General features: G+C 36.7%; 1 long non-coding RNA gene across 2 annotated transcripts in view; it reads left to right on the top strand.

The window, feature by feature from the left end:
* LOC141429570 (uncharacterized) overlaps window positions 1-10077 on the top strand; it is a 66992-nt gene extending 56915 nt beyond the window's left edge. For both annotated transcript variants that reach the window (XR_012451555.1, XR_012451556.1), the window contains one exon: window positions 9402-10077. This is a non-coding gene — a long non-coding RNA (uncharacterized lncRNA). The remainder of the gene's footprint in view (window positions 1-9401) is intronic.
* The last annotated feature ends 11322 nt before the right edge of the window (window positions 10078-21399 follow it).

The raw sequence follows: 21399 nt of genomic DNA on the forward strand, positions 1-21399 counted from the left end.
GACTGTATGGCAGACGAGCAAGTGGGTATCCTGATGGTAAGAGATCACCACCGCCCATAAACATCTGTAACACCAGGGGTATTGCACATGCGTTGCCAACCTAGAGGCCTAAGATGGAATAACTCAAGTGCCAGTAATTTCACCGGCTGTCTTACTCTCCACGCCGAAACACAACAGTGCAAGCACTGCTGCTTCACGGCAGGGTTAGCGAGCAAGATGGTGGTAGCAATTCGGGCGGACCTTGCACAAGGTCCTACCACCTGCATATGGTACAACAATAATAATATCCCACTAATATTATAAATGCGAAACTTTGTAAGTCTGTTTGTTTGTTTGTTACTTCATCACGTCTAAACCGCTGAACCGATTTAGATGAAATTCAGTATACAGATATTTTGAGTCCCGAGGAAGGACATAGGATAGTTTTGTGCCGAAAAATTGCATAGTTCCCGCAGGATAGCGATAACCGAAATCTTCGCGGATGAAGTCGCGGGCAACGGCTAGTAGGTACTCGTAAGGTAAAGGTAGGTAGTAATTTGCGATTAGGTTGAGATTTTGCATGCCAAATTGGGGCAGACCAAACATGACATGTACCTATGTAATATTTCTTCTGCCATGTGTAATATTTGTAACACCTGTGTATGTTCCTGCGAAATAAATAATTTAATTTAATTTCATTTTAGGTAAATAAATATTATAAATAACTATTTTAAAATTGTACCTAGCGTGTTTGTAACATCTATAATTTCAATGTCGTATTTTATATTATATGTTTTATGTGAAATAAACATTATTGTTATTATTATGTACCTGGTTCAATTTTATGACTGAACAAACATTTATGTCTAGGTTTCCAAGCACCTTCAAAACATCACCGCTTGCTACGACTTTTTATATTTATTGAGACCAAGCAATGAATTCTTCGATGTCAATGTAGATTTTGACCAAGATTTTGAGTAAAAACCACTTAAAATAATTTTAGCAAGAATAATCTAGCGCCAACTAACATAAAAAAGTTTGTGGGCCTTTCTGCTTTTAAATAACTGTAGCTTTTAAAATTTCATGAAGTTATTATTATAACTTATTTCTCAAAATCATAACCTCCAAAGACACTACAACATTTTTGACAAACGGCCCACAAGTCGGCGCCGACATTCGGCCAGACTAATTCCGAGCTCGTGTACCGTACTAAATCACAGTACCTATTATGTGCTTATAGATGCCTCATCCGCACCGAAAACCCACTTCAGACAAATGTATAAATATTCTAAATATACGGAAATTTCCTACCAGACACTCCCTCGAAACCGTTGCATATCCCCCAGTCCAATTACACTGAGAGCGTTAACTTAGTTGTAAAAGCAGTAAGATTTGGAATCCTTTGAGCGGTGTGTGGGGTTTTGGCGTTTTGTTATTCTAATCAAAAGTCCTTACAATCCTTTCTGTTAAACTATTCCCTGTGAATAATTGCCGCATGGACCTGAAGGGTTAGAACCCATATTAATGTTGTTCCTACCCGTGCGGTTAGGGTCTAGAGCGGGACAGATATAGTCTGGACCGGACAATGCCTTTGTTCGTTATGTGCGTTTTATGTACTCCGTGGAATGAGAGGAAAGCGAGATGGAATGAGTTAATGGGTGGCTTTCATTTGAATTTTTAATGTATGGTCACTTAAAAGTGGTGGCATTTAGAAGAACGGAAAATGTGCCCGGGCCTTATTTTTATAGTTAAAACCGGCCAAGAGCGTGTCGGACACGCCCGAAATAGACCACGCCTGGGTTCCGTAGCCATTACGAAAAAATTAAGTAATATTTTTCTAAGGAGTTCGTATTTTGTACAGAATATTCCAAGTTTAGGTATATTTTCTACCTTAGGCTGCTATTTACTCTTAAACTACTAATAATTCTCAAGAAAACTTAACCGTCATAGTTTTCCTTGTAAGTTTAGATTTTAGAGGAGGTAGCTCGATTTTTTATGAAAATTTGCACTTTAAAGTTGAATATTTTGCAAACAAATTACTGAATCTAAAATTCGTTTGAGCAACCCCCTAATGCTTTTAAAAGACCTATCCAACGATACCCCAAACTATAAGGTTGGATAAGAGAAAAAATCACCCCCACTTTACGTCTAATGGTTTTTTTTGCATTTTTTATTGGTTCCGTTTTTGCCATTTTGGCTACTGGACCCCTAAAAATCGTAAAAATAATACTATAATAATTTTATGAAAAAAACTATAGTTTATTGAATCAGGCGTTACTTTACTGAGGTCCATATCAATGAACTAAAATAATTACTTTGCTGACCCGCGACCAAACAAATCCATTACCCGCGCTCGCTGGTGACCAAAGTAGGTAATTGTTTTAGTTGAATATTTTTTTTAATTTTGATATCATCCCAGCCTATATACGTCCCACTGCAGGGCACAGGCCTCCCCTCAGAATGAGAGGGCTTGGGCAGTAGTTCCCACGCGGATCGTGGGTTCAAACCCCGGCTCGCACCTCTGAGTTTTTCGAAATTTATGTGCGGAATTATATTTGAAATTTACCACGAGCTTTACGGTGAAGGAAAACATCGTGAGGAAACCTGCACAAACCTGCGAAGCAATTCAATTTTGATATGACTAGAAGTAAAAAACTAGTACTATAGTATTAAACTATGTACTAGTTCAAAATATTTTCATAAAATGGTTTTTCCGTTCTGTTTTTGTTTTGATTATTAAAATCAGCCTCCTGTTTGACAATTATACGTGTTTTAGCCGAATAGCGCGCGATAGGTACGTGAAAGTATAAAATGGAAATTACGTAGATTAAAAATATACTTACAATACGAGCATAACTTGTCAGTTATAATTTGAAGTCTCTTAGTTTGAGGAATCCGTAATATAGTTAAATAATAAATAGACAATATAGAAATAAAGCACTCTAAAAGTGATGTAATTATTTGCGCAGAAGATATAATGTCCATCTGTCAGAATGATGCTTCTACATAGATTAAATTGCTAATGATCGCTCGAACATTTCATTGCTTGTTGCTGAAAAGTAACTAAATTATTCAACATAACGTATATGTTTTTGATTTTAATCAGTCTCATTAATTTAATATTTCGAATGCACACTACAACTAATTTGCAGGTGGTAGGACCTTGTGCAAGGTCCGCCCGGATTGCTACCATCATCTTGCTCGCTAATGCTACCGTGAAGCAGCAGTGCTTGCACTGTTGTGTTTCGGCGTGGAGAGTAAGACAGCCGGTAAAATTACTGCCACTTGAGGTATTCCATCTTAGGCCTCTAGGTTGGCAACGCATCTGCAATACCCCTGGTGTTGCAAATGTTTATGGGCGGTGGTGATTTCTTACCATCAGGAGACCCACTTGTTAGTTTGCCATCCAGTAATAAAAAAAAAAAACGATAATCACTTTCTGCCAAGTTACTTGCGGCTCATTCTTCTTGGCAATGATGGTTTTTTCGAAAGCTTTGTTAGTTTAAAAACAATACGCGTCAAAGAACCCTTTGCGGCCGACTTGCAGAATAAACGATTTGAATTTGAATTTGATAATATGGAAAAAATATAAAAAGAGAGCGAACCGAATTTCAAACATGCAAATTCGTGTACAAATGGCGTTTACACAAACATTAAGTGTGTTAAAGATTAGAACTTCACAGACGGAGACCAATTAATGTTCTTAGTTGGAACAAAGAAGTGTTCGTCACGTCCGATACAAGTTATACAGCTGGACGAACTATTCACGATGTTCCAAACACCCTGTTTTGAATCGGCTAACTTCTTGTCTCGTATACACTAGAGTCAAGTTTTTGTCAAGTTTATTAAAAAAAATATTAAATTATATCGGTGTTGTAGATACCCAAGCTTACCCTACCGGTCATTTGATAGCATAGCGCCTAACAACCATAGTAATTTACCTATTAAAAAAACCGGCCACGAGCATGTCGGACACGCCCGAAATAGGGTTCCGTAGCCATTACGAAAAAATTAAGTAATATTTTTCTAAGGATTTCGTATTTTGTACAGAATATTCCAAGTCCTACCGGTTTAGATTTTAGAGGGGGACGCTTGATTTTAATGAAAATTTGCACTTTAAAGTTGAATATTTTGCAAAAAAAAAACACTGAATCGAAAAATTAGCCAGGTAAGGCTTCGCTCAAATGAATCGTTAGACCTGGTAGTCGAGTTGTAATTCCGGGATTCGTCTATCTTCGCATCGAAATTTTCAAAAATGACATCATTTTCAATAACGCTGCATGAAAAACACTAATTCCGTTTGCATGTGCTCAAAATAATGTAAAGGATATTTTGAAGCAGCTTAAAAGACATGATTAACAAAATGTTATAAACTATTTCTGTACTTCTCTCTGAATAAGACTGTAGAATAATATGAACAATTATAGACTCCAATATTGGCTAAAAGCTGCCTAAGGCAACTTGGTTAGTAACACAACTTCTCGAGACATACATACAATCATAAATCGGCCATTATTCAAACAGCATCTTTCTTTATTAAGTAGGGCAGTCTCCTGCTAAAAAATAAATAACAATATAGTACCTAAAAAAAAGCCGTGGTGGCCTAGTGGTTTGACCTATCGCCTCTCAAGCAGAGGGTCGTGGGTTCAAACCCCGGCTCGCACCTCAGAGTTTTTCGAAATTCATGTGCGGAATTACATTTGAAATTTACCATGAGCTTTGCGGTGAAGGAAAACATCGTGAGGAAACCTGCACAAACCTGCGAAGCAATTCAATGGTGCGTGTAAAGTTCCCAATCCGCTCTGGGGCCGCGTGAGAACTATGGCCCAAGCCCTCTTGTTCTGAGAGAAAGCCTGTGCCCAGCAGTGGGACGTATATAGGCTGGGATAGATGGATAGTACCTAAATGAAGTTACAGTTGCGTACTTAACCAACTCCCTTTATCCCTGTAAAATTTCGATACCTTAACATACATTATTTTATTTTTACCTAACTATATAAATTCTAATTTGTTTTGTTTTGTAAGTTTACATCATTAAACTAAAATTGTATTGTATTGTATTGTAAAACAAACAAAATAAATATATATTATTTATTTATCTTTCATAAAAATACAATGAATGACTTATGGGCTACACTTATTATAAGAGACAAATAACACACATTACCCTGAACTACGAAAATGAATTCCTGTGTTTCAGGTGTAGATGTAGAAGGGCTATTAATCAAACTTAAATATCTTATCACGTGCAAAATATGAGAAAAGAAGTAATTTTAGCATTAAGGCGTTTTAAAAATTATAAATTATTAACTAACATAAACATTACGGGTACTAACTTATGTATCTGTGTTAATTTTAATACAATCAAAAAAAACTTAAACACTCAAAAATAAATAAATAAAGATAAAGCGCATTTAAGTTTGATCTTTTCGGACAAGAAAATAATCGTTTTAAAAACGTCTAGAACTTTTCGCTAACCCAAAAATTTTCTGAAATACCTATTTTGGATAAATAAACAAAAAAACCTTGTATATGTTTAATTTGGAAAAAGGTAACCATAGTCTGATATTTCTTCTTTTTAATTTATCAATCAATAAAATCCCAACCCCATCATGTTTTAAGATGCCCCCTTCATGAGATGAAATAAAACCGGTCGTCGTATAGATTGACCTCAGGTCACCGCGAGATCATTTGACTGGTCCATTGATGATCACTGTGGTCGTTACAGGTCATATTGTTAAACATGATGTTTTTAATGAGGTTAATACAATTTGACCTGACCTGAGGTTAGATGGGGATGCTGTGACCTTTACCTGTAATGGAGCAGGTGAAGATTAAATAAAAATAATGTTTTTGAGTGAAGGGAAGTTTTAGATGAAACATTTTTAAGCAGTTGACATAAGGATCTATGAAAAACAAATTAATAAACTGCCTACATTTATTTTAAGTTCGTTCTGGATTTTGACAATAGGTCAATTACTTAAAACGATATATATTATGCATTTTGTCGATTTCAATGATTTGGAGTAGATCATTCTACATCCATACCTACCTACCTCATATTTAAAATAGTAAATAAACGGCGGTATAAAAATGAAAATAATGTCAAATGCAAGTAACGATTTTTAAAATAAGATTTTGTTAAAATTTTCATTTTTAATGTTTTTTTTGGACTGTATTGGACTTTTGTTGACTATAATAGCACTGTCAGTCACACTGCATATCTGTAACTACTAAATTTAAAGTTAATTGATCACTATGGATGAACTCGTAATTCAACTTGCAAGATTTGAAGTCAATTATACATTTCGTAAATACGTTGTTCGTAATAAGTAATCTACTTTATTCAAACTATGTATTTAGTTATGTTTTACAATGAGCGAAGACCAGAACAAAAATACGCAGCCAAACCAAAAGAGTCGTTTATCACATTACATACTTCTTTGCAAGCTAGCATAATACGCAAAGGCCTATTGTTGCTCGCAACATGCAGGGCTGGAATCAGCTCATTACTGCTGCGTTTCCTTTACAACTGTTTTCAATTCTTGATCCAGCATTTTGTTAAGAAATGCCTCGTTATGATGCTGCATGAGAACGGCCTTACGTAGAGATATTGTGATCTCATTTTGTTACATTTTAAAATGTGTAAGACTGCCGTTTTTTCTTTGTTGTAATTTTATATAGGTTTTATAATAGTGTTAAAATTAATAGGACTCGTAAAAATTACATATTTGAGAAAGAATATTAAAATAAATGCAAATAATACTTACAAATGGATTTTTTCCCACTCCTGATTTAACTTTGGTACTTTTAAGAATAAAAAAACGAATCCAGAAACAATATTGCTATTTTACTTTTTAACCGCTAATCCGGTGATATCTTCTTCCTTCATGGCAATCAGTTTATACTTAATTGTCTACTGATATTAATATTATTCTATAAATCAATGTTTTATATAAAGCATAAACAAGAAAGGAACGGCGAAAAATTATAACCTCAATTCAAAAAGCGCGCGAACCGCAGCCACAGATACAAAAACAGTCGCTCCCGTTCCGTTAGACGACACTTTGATGCCTCGCTTTTTAATTAGCACATTTTTCTTTGTGGCGGCGGGGCTCAAATTAGCCTGTATGGGAGAGGCAAAGGCACGCGTGCTATTGTGCCGGTTTGTACCTGCTTCTTCGTGCATTAGCAAATTACTGCTTTTATTTTGCTGTATACTGATCGGGTAGGTTTTGTATATATAAAAAAAATACATAAAAATTGTTTATGTTTAAGTCGAGGCGGTGAGAATTAAACACGACTTTTATTAAAAAATTATTATGACTAAACTTAACTCGCAGAGTTCAAGTCTTTCACATGATATACTACATTTGAAACAACTGTAACTAATACAAATTAACAAACACTACCCAAAGGAATTTAACACACACAATTTTAAGTTTCAACATGCGAAGATTAACAAAATCCTAATCACAAGAGATTTGCATTCTCATACCAAAGTTTGCCACCCCTGGCGCGAGACAAAACATAAATCTACGTGCACGATAGAGCGGGATGGTGGACTAAGTGTGAGGGTTGCCAGTACATGGGTCTGACATAATGATGTATTAATTTCTGTCGCCTACCTCCTATTGTTTGGTATGTATTTTGCTTGACGTATGGTCATTAGGTTTTCATAGTTGTATAAAGGCTGGAGTTTGTATGGAGGCTGCTGATGGCAAGCTTTGCGTTTAATGGGAGAATAACATCATCGCGTGATAAATTGCTTCAAGTGGGTGTGAAGACGTAATTAAATTTGTAGTGGGTTATTTTGGTCAATTCGGTGCTTTAGAAAATTATTTTTTGTCATTTCTAATTTATTTAAAAAAATACCGTCAAGGCATGTGATATCAAAAAATCAGGGTTGCGCATACCTCTCTCCTTCTTCTACTAAAAATGTCATACAAATATATTTAACTCTAAGACACTAAAAGGCATACGAGTACTAAGTACATTTAAATAGGTTCTTGATGATCCGTTTGATATTAAATGTTTTCTAATTTTTTAAGCTTTTATTAACCGACTTCAAAAAAAGGAGGAGGTTACCAATTCGGTTGTATTTTTTTTAACATACAACGTTCGTATGTTAGAATATTAGTTTGTAAATTTGTACGTTTGTATGTTGTGGTTTCAAAATCTGAATACCGTTCCTGGAGCACTTCCTGATATATGCAACGGTGGTAAAACAATTTTGGTGACAACGTAATTATCTGGTAAATTAATTGTGGTAAGACGGCCAGGATCGTCTGCGCACGTGTTTTCTTCCCTTATTTTTGTATTGTTGTCTATGTGGTGCACAATAAAGATAGTCACTGTTTTGTATTATATACGAGATGTTATGTACTATTTTTGACGTGTTAATCTATAGCATTCGTTATGTAAACGCGCTAACGAGGATCGGGGCTTTGATAGTGATACTCCTGTCTTCGTGTAATTATGCCGCTCTCCGTAAATAATTAATGAACGTGTATATCTGTCCGCAATTTCAGGACACGTCCAAATAAATAATGGGAATTTTTATATAGTTTTTCTTCTATTTTAGAATAATTTATTTAAATTATATTTTATCTTTTTCGTCGGTCTCTTGCGTCGGCTAACGTGCCGGCTCTCCTGGAGCCGTCCGATATTTTAAGAGACGACGGCAAGAGACCAGACGGTATGTCTTTGATCCCGTGGAGTATGGGAAGGGTCCTGGTGTGGGATGCTACCTGCGTAGACACACTAGCCCCTTCGCATCTGCACCGGACCTCCACAAGGGCAGCAGCCGCAGCAGAGGCAGCCGAAACCGCCAAGATAAGCAAATATGGTGGTCTCGGCGCCGAATATAATTTCGTCCCTTTCGGTGTCGAGACCCTTGGTCCGTGGGGCCCAGGAGCACTAAGCCTCTTCAAAAAGATTTCTAAGAGGCTTATCGATGCCGCCGGTGACCGAAGAGCTGGCAGCTACCTCGCTCAAAGAATTAGCCTAGCGATTCAACGAGGAAATGCTGCCAGCATCTTCGGCACAATGCCAATTATAGTTTTTAATTTAGTTTGTAAAATTTAGTATTATTTCTGCGTTTTGATTTATTTCTATCTTAAAATAATATATTTTATCTAGACACATCATAAATTATTCCAAGAACAATAATTTTCCGATAAATTATTACACTTATTATTTATTCGAATAAGAATAATCATCCGTTAGTTTTATTCGTCTTTCACGAATGAATGGTTATTTTTATTCGCTATAAATTCATCAATTTGTCATTCAAATAAGTTTTTCCCATATTTGTTTGCATGTCCGTGTAGGGGGTTAGAAATATCACTGCACATTAGCACTCTTTTAAAGACTAATTTCACTATGTCAACAGCAAAATACACTGTTTCATTTTGTTACAGTGCCAACTTGCTACTTGCACCCACCGGTTACCAGCAACTCTCACGATGCCGTCGGTCCACTAGGGAGTCCTGCCAACGCTGCGTCTACTGCGTGCTTGACACTCGAGCTTTCTCCCCTGATTATCTCTTTGAGCGATGTGGCTGGCCCATCACCACTTCAACTTTCATGTTTTTCTTTCATCCATTTACTAAATAATAAGCCAAATAGGTGGAGCCGTTTGGAACTGATTTTGGTATTTGAAAACTCCTGAATTTGCCATGTCTTAGATATTATTATAAAAATATAGATAGATATACAGACAGTGTTAAGCGAAGAGAAAACTTAAATCAGTTGAAAATTTGATGTATACATAATGATTTTGAATGAGAAAAATCGAGGGGAAGAGATATAAAGAGGTCAATCTAGGTGTAGCTACATCAATCAAATAAGGGAAAAATAAAACCAGCCAAGAACGTGTCGGACACGCCCAAGAAAGGGTTCCGTAGCCTTTACGGAAAAATCAAATAATATTTTTCTAAGCATTTCGTATTGTGTACGGAATCTTCCAAGTTTAGGTATATATACTTATACCTTAGGCTGCAATTGACTCTTAAACTACTAATAATTCTCAAGCAATCTTAGCCGTTATAATTTTCCTTGTAAATTTGATGTACTTACTACCATCCTGAATTTTTTCAAAAGGGGATGCTCGATTTTAATGAAAATTTGCACTTTAAAGTTGAATATTTCGCAAACGAATTCACTGAATCGAAAAATCATTAAGAAAACCCCGCAGTGGTTTTAAAAGACCTATCCAACGATACTACACACAGGTATAGGGATAGTCCAAAAAAAATCACCCCTACTTTACGTCTATACTCTATGTGTATGTCTGAAGTATGTACCTGTACCTACCCTAAAAAAAAAAAATATTTTTATTTTATCACTGTCGGCGTGACTGATATGTATATTCATGCCAAATTATAGCTTTCTAGTACTAATGGTCTCTGAGCTTAGCCGCGGACAGACACAGACATGGCGAAACTATAAGGGTTCCTAGTTGACTACGGAACCCTAAAAACACGTCAAAGTAAAAATGGAACACACGGAATTTGAACTGGCTATATTTTCACCATTTTTTGTTTGATTGTCAAAAAAAAACTACGTGTCCAATTTTTTATGATTCTAACTGACGTACTAAATAATTATAATTAGGACACAATTTATGTAAAATATAAGATAATAGTAACAATAATAAGCTAGTAATAATAATGTCAAGTAGTTATATACCTATTTGACATTATTATTACTATCTTCATAGGCAGTCGAATTTCCACGAAACCCAACGTTCATGCAGCCCAACCCTTTCATAAGTTTCAAATTTCCGACCAATCAAGACTAACAAGCTATTAGTAAAACTCATCGCATCACTAAGGCCGAAACTATAATAATTAGCGGCACTAATCCCTGCGCCATATGGCAGTGTACATCAAAAATAATGACCGTGTTTTGGCATTTAAAAGTTTATTGAATGAGGGTAGCGCGACTAATTTATGAAAATAATGTGAAGATAAAATAAATATGCAGCCTTACATGTTACTAAATTTAGATATAGGAAAAGAAAATGATATAACACTTAAACATTTATCTTCGTAAAATGTATAACGTCACTGAAAGATAACTCAAGTGTAAACCATATTAAATATATTGGCCCGGATAACTCACGTCTTAAATCGAGTTTAGCTCGACATGTTTCGGGCTAATCCGTAGCCCTTCGTCTTCGGAGCAACGCGACTCAGCGGCTGCTGCAACACGCGCACACGTCGAGCTAAACTCGATTTAAGACGTGAGTTATCCGGGTCAATATATTTAATATGAGTGAGTCTCACGGTAGTTTCATGTTCAAGTGTAAACCATTAGAACTACAGACTTGAAATTTGGCATACACAGTCCTTGGGAATAATATAGGTGCACTAACACGCTTCTTAGGGCTTACGCTAGCTGACGCGGTTTTCACAGAGCGGGTGGACGCCTATTGAAAAATAGTACAGTCACCTGCATAAATATCTGCTATAGCGGAGCGTGCAAAAATATCTGACAAGTCCTGACAAAAAAAAATAACCTGAAAAGAGTGGAGTTCCCTGCCTGCGACTGTGTTTCCTGAACACTACAATTTGGCCGCTTTCAAGTCTAGGGTGAATGAGCATTTACTAGGCAAGCGTGCTCCATCGTAGTCCTCATCCTCGCTTTCCATCAGGCGTGATTGTGGCCAAACGCAAGTCTACACCGTTTAAAAAAAAGTCCTACCAGCCCTAGAAATAGAGTCGTATCAGATATTTATGCACACTTTGCTGTGTCAAATATTGGTGCCGGTGACTGTACGTTGCGTGGGCGAGTTTTACCTGAATACCCGCACCCGCAGGCATGCGCCCGCTCCGTGCACCCGCGTCAGCTGACGTCTGTAGGCCCTTAGAGCACCTCATATTTCGAAATTTCCATGGGATAGACTAATCAATTTTTATTTTGCCACGAGAACAAAATCGCGGGATAAATAAAGCCAATGAAATAAGAAGCTAAAATTTACTAGGTATCCCAAACCTCTGGTTAAGGTGGTTTGCAGGTGGTAGGACCTTGTGCAAGGTCCACCCGGATTGCTACCACCATCTTGCTCGCTAATCCTGCCGTGAAGCAGCAGTGCTTGCACTGTTGTGTGTCAGCGTGGAGAATAAGACAGCCGGTGAAATTACTGGCACTTGAGGTATCCCATCTTAGGCCTCTAGGTTGGCAACGCATCTGCAATACCCCTGGTGTTGCAGATGTTTATGGGTGGTGGTGATCTCTTACCATCAGGAGACCCACTTGCCATCCAGTAGTAGTAGTTTGTAGTTTTAGTGCTAGTGCTAGTTTTAGTCATAGTTTTAGGTGGTACTTATGGAGCCAAAATAAACGTTTCTTTCTTTCTTTCTTTCGGTCGAATAAAAAAAAAAGGTGCTCATAAGTTGCTAATTACTGGCATGATGCTTCTTCGTTGACAGTAGAACGTCAACGCATTAACGTAGCTTAGGCCATCCGTATTTCCCTCCATAAAATTACAGGCGGAGGGTCGAGCGTTTTCTATGTCCATTGCGCGGCTGAGACGATGGCTGCTTAGTGGTAACCTCGCAGTTCACGCAATGAATAGAAAAACACTCGCACGCCCGATTGCTCATAGTCTATTGCTTACCGTCAAGTGATCTTCATGCTGGTCATGCTTCAGCAACGAGATGGATGGACTTGGTTAAAGCTGCGGGTTCACGGTGGATGCAGGCCACTTCCAACCGAAGAAACTGGAGGTCTAAGGAAGACACGTCCTGCGCCTGATACGATGATGAATTAGGTTAGCTTGAAAAGATCCCTTTTAGGGATAAGTTCGCCTTTGTACTCTTTTGGTTTTGTTGTTTTCTTTTTGTTTTATTTTGTGTTTTATGTACAATAAAGTATTTACATACATACACACATGAATACTGAGCGCAGAAAATGTGGCCCTCATATATATGGGTAATAGGTAATTTTATATGGTGTGGGCCACATTTTGTGTCGCTATGTATTGTTAAGATTATCTTTTAGGTAGGTTTATTGCTATACTATTCGAATGATTTAGTAGTTTCTCGTTTTTGCTATTTACGTGCTCTCTACTTGCTCTTAATAAGAAAATTATCTTTTAAATATTAAACTTCCAGACTATTTAATAAGAAGAAAGCATAACTATTTCCAATTGCCAAAATTGCTTCTAACTCCCGCCACCCGACTTGGGAGTCACATAAAGATCACCAGGAATTACGGTCCTTTTGCATACCCTACATAGCATACTAATGCCGAAGCACGCTCGGACGCAAAGGGGTGACCAGTAAGGGACGAAAATTTCCGAAAGGGTTACCCCTAAAACTGGGGACCGAGGTCCGTAATTAATGCTTTAAAACGACTGTGTAAAGCGTAAACCTTGCACGCGAAATCCAGCTGTATCCTTTAGAGTTATGGTGTTATTTTGGGTGGTAGTATAGGATAGATTCGGTCCAATTTTATAGTGCAGGGTGGGAAATAATAAGAGGTTCCGTACATACAAAGTTTGAACCGAGTTGTTGATGAATGACACTCCAAGGGCCCATTGCCCTTCGGTTGTTTAAAGTGGATGTGATAAGAAACGTCTATCCGGTGAAATACTCCGCTGGGGTATTTACTTATTGTAATTAATACGTTAAGTTTGTGTTTGTTTGTCTTTATGGTCGGATGGAGATCATTTTTGAATAATGAGGTTTAATTTGTACTTAGCTGTATAGGTAGTTATTCACGATGTGATTCACGAAGAACTTATTAAGTACAATAATGTCTAATTTTGTCAAAATCACGCGTCTTCGTGGATGGCACTAGGTATATAGTTCAAAGATGTTTATTCGGTACGTGAATAATTACGCATGTATGAATTAGATTTCTCACTTTTGACGATTTTTGTCGTTTGTTTTTCAATTTATTTTTCAGGTAGGTATAGTCGAACAAATTGAATCATGTACCAGGGTAGAACCTTTGTGCTACTAATGTCATGTTGACATCCCAAATTTTTGTCTAAAAATTATAGTGATATTGATTATTAAAAGGTTTCAGCCTGGTACATCAATCATTTGGTTAGACTGTACATACTTAATTGGCACAGATGTATTGGAAAAAATTAAATTGATTTAATTATGACTACGTTGGTAAATTACTCAAATAACCCTCCTTCTTCGTAGTCGGGTAAAAATACACAATCTATGCCTTGCGGACTTAATTGCCTCGTTCGGCATCATGATAGAGAGAATCATATGCCGCTACACTACTTACTCAGGATTAAGGTTTTATCCCTGTCCCTACTTAATATTATAAGTAAATGCGAAAGTAACTCTGTCTGTTTGTTACGCTTTCACGTCAAAACCACTGAACCGATTTTGATGAAATTTGGTATATAGATAGTTTGAATCCCAAGGATCAACATAGAATACCTTTTATTCCGGTAGAGGGCGCCACCGCGCGATAACCTAGATCCACGCAGACGAAGTCGCGGGCATAAGCTAGTTAATTATAATTATGTTTCTATTTTATATCTGTTTCATAATTCATAATAATCATAAGATACCTACCAGCGCGTATTTTATTCGTCTTCGCTTATCTTCAGTTATTTTTTATTAAAGTAAGGTAGTACCTATAACATTTTTATTGTGACCAAATTTTGCACAAATAAATAAAAATAAATAAAACCAGAAAAATATAAACAATAAATATCCTGTTCGCAACAGAATAAGTAAAAAATACATTTTAATTACCTATATTCCTATGATTGGATTTTTGTACTTATTTCCTACTAATATTATAAATGCGAAAGTTTTTAAGTCTGTTTGTTTATTTGTTTGTTACTCCATCACGTCAAAACACCGAACCGATTTCAATAAAGTTTGTTATACAGATAGTTTGCTAAGTTCCCGCGGGACAGTGAAAATCGAATTCTGCGCGGACGGAGTCGCGGATAACGGCTAGTTTAGCTATAAATAATAATTAATTGGGTACTTTTATGAAGATTAGCGAGCCCAATCTACATTCTTAAAAAAATCTATGTCGAATTGCCTGATTGTGTTGGCACATCTGTACATACCGTGACAACTGTTGTATTTATGTATACACATACCCCCTTATTCATAAAACTTAACAAGCCTATGTTAACTAACAAATGCTTTGTCCCTTTCTAACAAATACAAATGTCGAAGTGACAGATATGGACAAACGAATTTTAGCGGCATTTTAACTAAAATAGGTTTGATTGTCGTTTATGAATAAGGGGGATAGTCTATAATAAAATATTTGACTTTGATTATCTCACTTATTCAGCCTTTAAAGTATTTGCCTTTTAATTAAATGACACGTATAGTCTCATAGCCTCTACAATACACAATAATAATTTCAAAATTCATCTCCCATGGATTCCCTATTCACCACACCAATGCTGCAATGTTATCACAGCATTTCCGGCACCATGTGAATCATGGTTTCCGCCCATCCAAATTAATAAACATTACTTATATGTAGGTACATTATTAAACATTAGACCCGTTACACACGAGAGCATTTATGCAAAATTAGTTTTCCGATACAGAGCCCCCTAGTGCAGGGATTAGCTTATCTTTCCACTTGGCACGCTGTAAATTGGTCAAAATCTCGTTGGATTCTCACGTATACTTAAGTGGTAGGGGTTCCATGAATAGGATTCGCTGAGGACAAGCAGTAGTCGACCAGATGGCCTAGTGGTTAGAGAACCTGACTACGAAGCTTGAGGCCCCGGGTTCGATTCCCGTGTCGGGGCAGATATTTGTATGAAAAATACGAATGTTTGTTCTCGGGTCTTGGGTGTTTAATATATGTATTTAAGTATGTATCTATACATATAAATATATTTATCCGTTGCTTAGTACCCATTACACAAGCTTTGCTAAGCTTACTGTGGGATTAGGTCAATTGGTGTGAAATGTCCCGTGATATTTATATGATATAAAATGTATCTAAAGTTCCTCAATTCGTACCATGAATCAACATGAAATTCCTTCCTAATACAAATGCAGGGCTTAAAACAATGAAATAAAAATAAATATCACGGGACAATCGGACTCGTAAAGTACCCATTCATGAATCCGCTATTGTTTTTTGTGAAAATTAAAGAATGAATACACGTTTATTAATTTTACAGAAGGAAAATGCATCTCTAACACAATAGTGTTTTTCACCGTATCAAGCATACATCCCACACACAGAAATAATAAGATCACTTTGCTTAACGCGCTCGCAAGCACAATCGCGTTTACCATCTTTTAACCGCCATCATAAATATTCAAATATAATAGCCTAGCTTAAGCCTGTGGCTTTGCTCCCGATTAAGTTTAAAGATACTTGCAGTTTCCTATCCCGTGAAAAAACACAAAATCCTTCTTAATTTTCTAATATATCTATGGTCTTCAAGAAATATTTTTGGCAAATTGACAATCAATCAGTCAGATTTCTATCTTTTTATCATAGCAAGACATGGATTCGACTCGTAAGAAACTAATACACAACTTAAGTGTTGCCCCGCCCTACCGTCTTTATGGACAAAATATCCGCCTTTATTTATACCTACATGATTAAGTTCTACAATATCCTCCTTTGTATCCAAGTATGGCCACCCCACCACAAAGCCAGCTAAGAGTGGTATCAACATTTGCCTACGCTCACCGGCTAGAAAGATAACATCGTCCGGAACGCTAACTAACAATATGCTTCATTATCGAATAACTTAGATTAGTTATATGCTTGACTGTACATAATTTATAGTCGTGTGCTTGAAGGGGATTGGTTCAATCTGGGTAAGTATTGGGGTAGTTTTTAAAGAACATATGGCGTCGATTATTGTCGAAAATGAACTTAAAGTTGCAACATTTTTAGCAAAAAAAAATTAAGTGTGTTTCGGAGTATTTTAATATGATTGTATGTCGAGTTATTAAAATTTGCCTACTTATGATGAGAATAGTAGAAAATAGAAGAAAACAAACAAATTTAATTTAATTTTTCTGTCTCTGGCGTAGTGTAATGACACCACAAACGAATTTAAAAACACCTATCTACACCACATTAAAAAATCTCTTACAGGCAGATATTATAACTAAGAGAATTGAAGCAAACATATCAATTGAGGCACCTAATTTGTCAATTAATACCTATTTAAATTGTAGATTTATTAGAGACAAGACAACCAACCCTACTTACAACTAACCCTAAACACTGCGCGAGTTTTAGTTTGTTTTATCTGCATTAACTCGCAACACATCAATCTGTATTTCGCTGCTTAATTACAAAAGCGGCACAAGTTAAAAAAAAAGTTTTTTTATTGCAAAAATCACATTTACATTCACATTAAATGCTATTGAAAATACGATAATTGCAGTTAAACCTTTTTATTTTGATCACTTTTGTATTAAAGCAATCATTTGTTTCTACTCCTATCTTTTCGGGTAATATCTCTCATCAAATTCGCTTCGAACAATACCCATCGAATCTCAGTAACATTTAAAACTCCTCTGACCCACACGCTAATGAGTTTTAAATTTATTACAGGCAAGAACTAAGACAAAACTTTAAGATAAGGCCACCTCCATCCTCCATACAAAGTAATCTTTACTCGCACCCCTTGAAAGCCCCTAAACTCCGAAGTGATATTCTGATTGTGGCCAAATTATAATGGGGGCGGCGTTACTACCGTTATCTTGACACCACGGGTGTGGATCTCGCGACTTTCGGACAAGTGGTACCGCTGTCTAACTTGAAACAAAAAATATTTAAACCAAATTCTGAAAAGGCTACACAAATTGGTTTGCTAGATTTTAGTAACCAGTGTAAAAAAACAAAGTTACTTACTATTGCATATAAAATTAAGTGGTTTTTGCCCGCGGCTACGCTTACGTTCAAGTTTGGGGTAGCATAGATTTTCTTTCGACGATCCTTTTTTTAGCCCCCGACGCAAAAAGAGGGGGTTATTAGTTTGACCGCTGTGTGTCTGTTACACCATAGCTCTTAAACGGGTGGACCGATTTGAATGCGGTTTTTTTATTTGAAATCAGGTTTTCTAGCAATGGTAGACATGTTTCATCAAAATCAGTTTAGCCGTTTTACAGATATTGAACTTTGAAGTGACAAAATCGGGGGTTTTCCAACTTTTTGTTACATGGTTAGGTTAGGTGTTATTATATTCCTGTTTTGATTAATTTTTCGGAGGATTATAAAATATGTAAATACCGATGCACACGTCGTTTTAGCCAGATGGTGCACGTTTTCGAATTAAAAAATCAACTTGATTGTAGGTAATTCATACAAATTTTGAGCCCCAGGTTCACCATTTCAGGGGTGGAATTTTAGAATTCGTTAAAATATATGTTTCATATGTAAATTACTAGTTAAAAACTAACTGCTTCTAGCTTTGAACATGACGGACTTCCATACCATCTTTGAACCCCTTTTGATTGAATTTCGAAAAAAGCTTTCTTATTTCTTGTTTACACACGTCTTAAAAATAATACCTGTGAAAAAAGACCAGCTTTCAAGGTCCAGGTTTAGGCTGGGCGTTGATGAGTCAGCTACTTATCTAAATTACGATTAAAAACTACTAATATTCAAGATACGGTCCGTTTGGGCTTTTATGTTCGCAAGGGTGGGTATTAATATGTCGCGTTCCAGTATCGCTTCGGCTTTCGAATAGGACCTCGCAAGTTGGAATAACTTTGGAAGACCAAAGGCTGTTTAGAAAGGACCCCCAAGTTGTACCCGGCCTCTGAAATATTAATGTAGTTTCACAGAATCATATATGACTGGTGTATATGCTTTTGCTATATTTGCCCTTAGTTTTCGTCGATGGTTATGTCTGGAATTGATAATCAGTTAGGTCAGGTATTCATCGATTTTAATACAAGGTTCACAAAAAATTAATCCACAATATCTCAAACAGTGACTGAACAAGTCTGAATAGCTCTCCTGTTTAAAAAGTTATAATATCATTTATTTTAATTGCAGGGATCATGGTGTTATTAATGGCAGGGATCACACATGGTAAACTGCTGTTAGTAAATTTACATTCAACACCATTTAACGTTTTTAATGTACCTACACTTTGTATCAACACCACATCAACCAAATATACAGTTAAGTCACAGGTTAAGTGCATATCTGAGCCGATATAGCAATCAATGTACCTACTAAAATATTTGCCAAATCCAATTCCATTTTTAACCCCCGACGCAAAAAGGGGGGTGTTATAGGTTTGACGCCAATGTCTGTCTCTCTGTCTGTGTCTGCGAGGCTACTATACTACGAAATTCGACAATCGAAGTTCGTGTCGTTTGGTGCCTCCGATACACTTATACTATTAATACGAGAGTGGGAGGGACGGTACGATCCGAACTTCGATTTTCTAATTTCGGAGTAGGCCCTCTGTTTGTGCCATCGTAGCTCTTAATCGGACGGCCTGATTTCATTGCTGCTTTTTTTACGTGAAAGCGAGTTTCCTAGCGGATGTTCTTAGCTATGTTTCATTAAAATCGATTCAGCTGTTTTTGAGATACCTACTACTTGAGAACCTCCACAGTTTTTTTCGTCGGTTAAAAATCTACAATGTCAGGGTTTCAAATTTTCCAAGTTTTTTAGGTTTTTTCTAGAAGGTTACTTAGTTGAAGTATTGGCCGAAATTTGCCTACCTACTTCAGTTTGTGATAGAGCTATTTAAGTATATTGTATCCTAACATCTTATAAAACAGAGCCAGCTTGTGGCCACTAAATTATCTTAAAGAATTGGTCGATTTTTATTCAGCTGCTGTTCTTAATTTGAAAGTTAACTGGCCAAATAGCGACATAAAAATCAAATATATCGGCATTGCGTAGTTATCCATATTAAAGCTTAATTAGTAGTAAAACCAGCCAAGTGCGAGTCGGACTCGCGCTCGAAGGGTTCCGTACCATTATCTAGCCTAACCCCCCCCCTTAAATATTTATTTTATTCTGTTTTTAGTTTCGTCACTACTTTAACAAAAACTCGTACCTTAAAATAGATAATTTTTCTGAGTGAACTTTATAAACAATATGTCAAGGTTCAATTTTGTGGACATATTGATTTTAGATACGAGATTTTTTCAAAGTAGTGATGATTTGTTGTTATAGTGGCAACAAAAATAAATAATCTGTGAAAATTTCAACAGTCTAGCTATCACGGTTCATGAGATACAGCCTGGTGACAGACGGACAGACGGACGGACAGCAGAGTTAGTAATAGGGTCCCGTTTTTACCCTTTGGGTACGGATCCCTAATAAAATATGCGTGGGAACTACGGCCCAAACCCTGAGAGGAGGTCTGTGCCCAGCAGTGGGACTTATATAGGTTGGGACGATGATGAATTATAAAATAGAAAACAAGCAAATCAAGGTGTCAGCAAGTTTGTAGTGAATATAACGAATCGCCTGAAAAAACAGAAATGAAATAAAAATCGCGCTTGAAACTTAATCACTTCTATCGTAACATTAAAATGAAAGCAAGCAATTATTACTTAAAAATTATCACGGTTTTTGACGACCGGATGGCCAAGTGGTTAGAGAACCTGACTGCGAAGCTTGAGGTTCCGGGTTCGATTCCCGGCCGGGACAGATATTTGTATGAATAATACGAATGTTGGTTCTCGGGTCTTGGATGTTCAATATGTATTTAAGTATGTATTTATCTATATAAGTATGTTTATTCGTTGCCCAGTATCCATTTGCTTAGTTTGGGACTAGGTCAATTGGTTAATTGGTGTGAAGTGTCACATGATATTTATTATTTATTTTATTATTTATTATCACTTAACAAAACAAAGATTTATTGAAAACATTTTTTTTTTTAATTTTAAAATGAGAGTTTTAAAACGCAAAACAATCAAACATTCGCTCTTCAACAAGATGCTTTCAAAATGGTTGCTTACACAACGCACTCACACATTCGCAGAGCAAATTTTCAACATGGCAAGAGAAGTTAGGGTTGGACTACACTCGTGTCCTTCCTTTTGATTGCAATTAATTCGGGCCAGGGGGAGGGGTGGGGAGGCAAGGGTGAGCTCGACCAATGCGCAGGACCAAACTCAGAAATGAAATGTTCGCGAAAGTTTGGGACTTAAGTTTGGTTTAGTTAGTGCCTAGTCGTTAGTGTTTCGTGGTATAGATTTGATTGTGTTTTGTTATTTACGATTGCGGTTATTGGATTGCCTATAGCCGTGTTCTTTTTTCGTATTTCGTTTAGTTTTAGGAAGTATGTGCATTTCGAATTTAAGAATCTTTGTTTCGAGATGTGGATTTATTTATAATATTTCATCATCATCATCATGTCAGCCGAAAGACGTCCACTGCTGGACATAGGCCTCCCCAAGGCTCTCCACTCAGACCAGTCTTGTGCTTTCAGCATCCACCGCGATCCCG

Source organism: Choristoneura fumiferana, chromosome 7 (assembly GCF_025370935.1).
Source record: "Choristoneura fumiferana chromosome 7, NRCan_CFum_1, whole genome shotgun sequence".
In the NCBI taxonomy this organism is placed as follows: Eukaryota; Metazoa; Arthropoda; class Insecta; order Lepidoptera; family Tortricidae; genus Choristoneura; species Choristoneura fumiferana.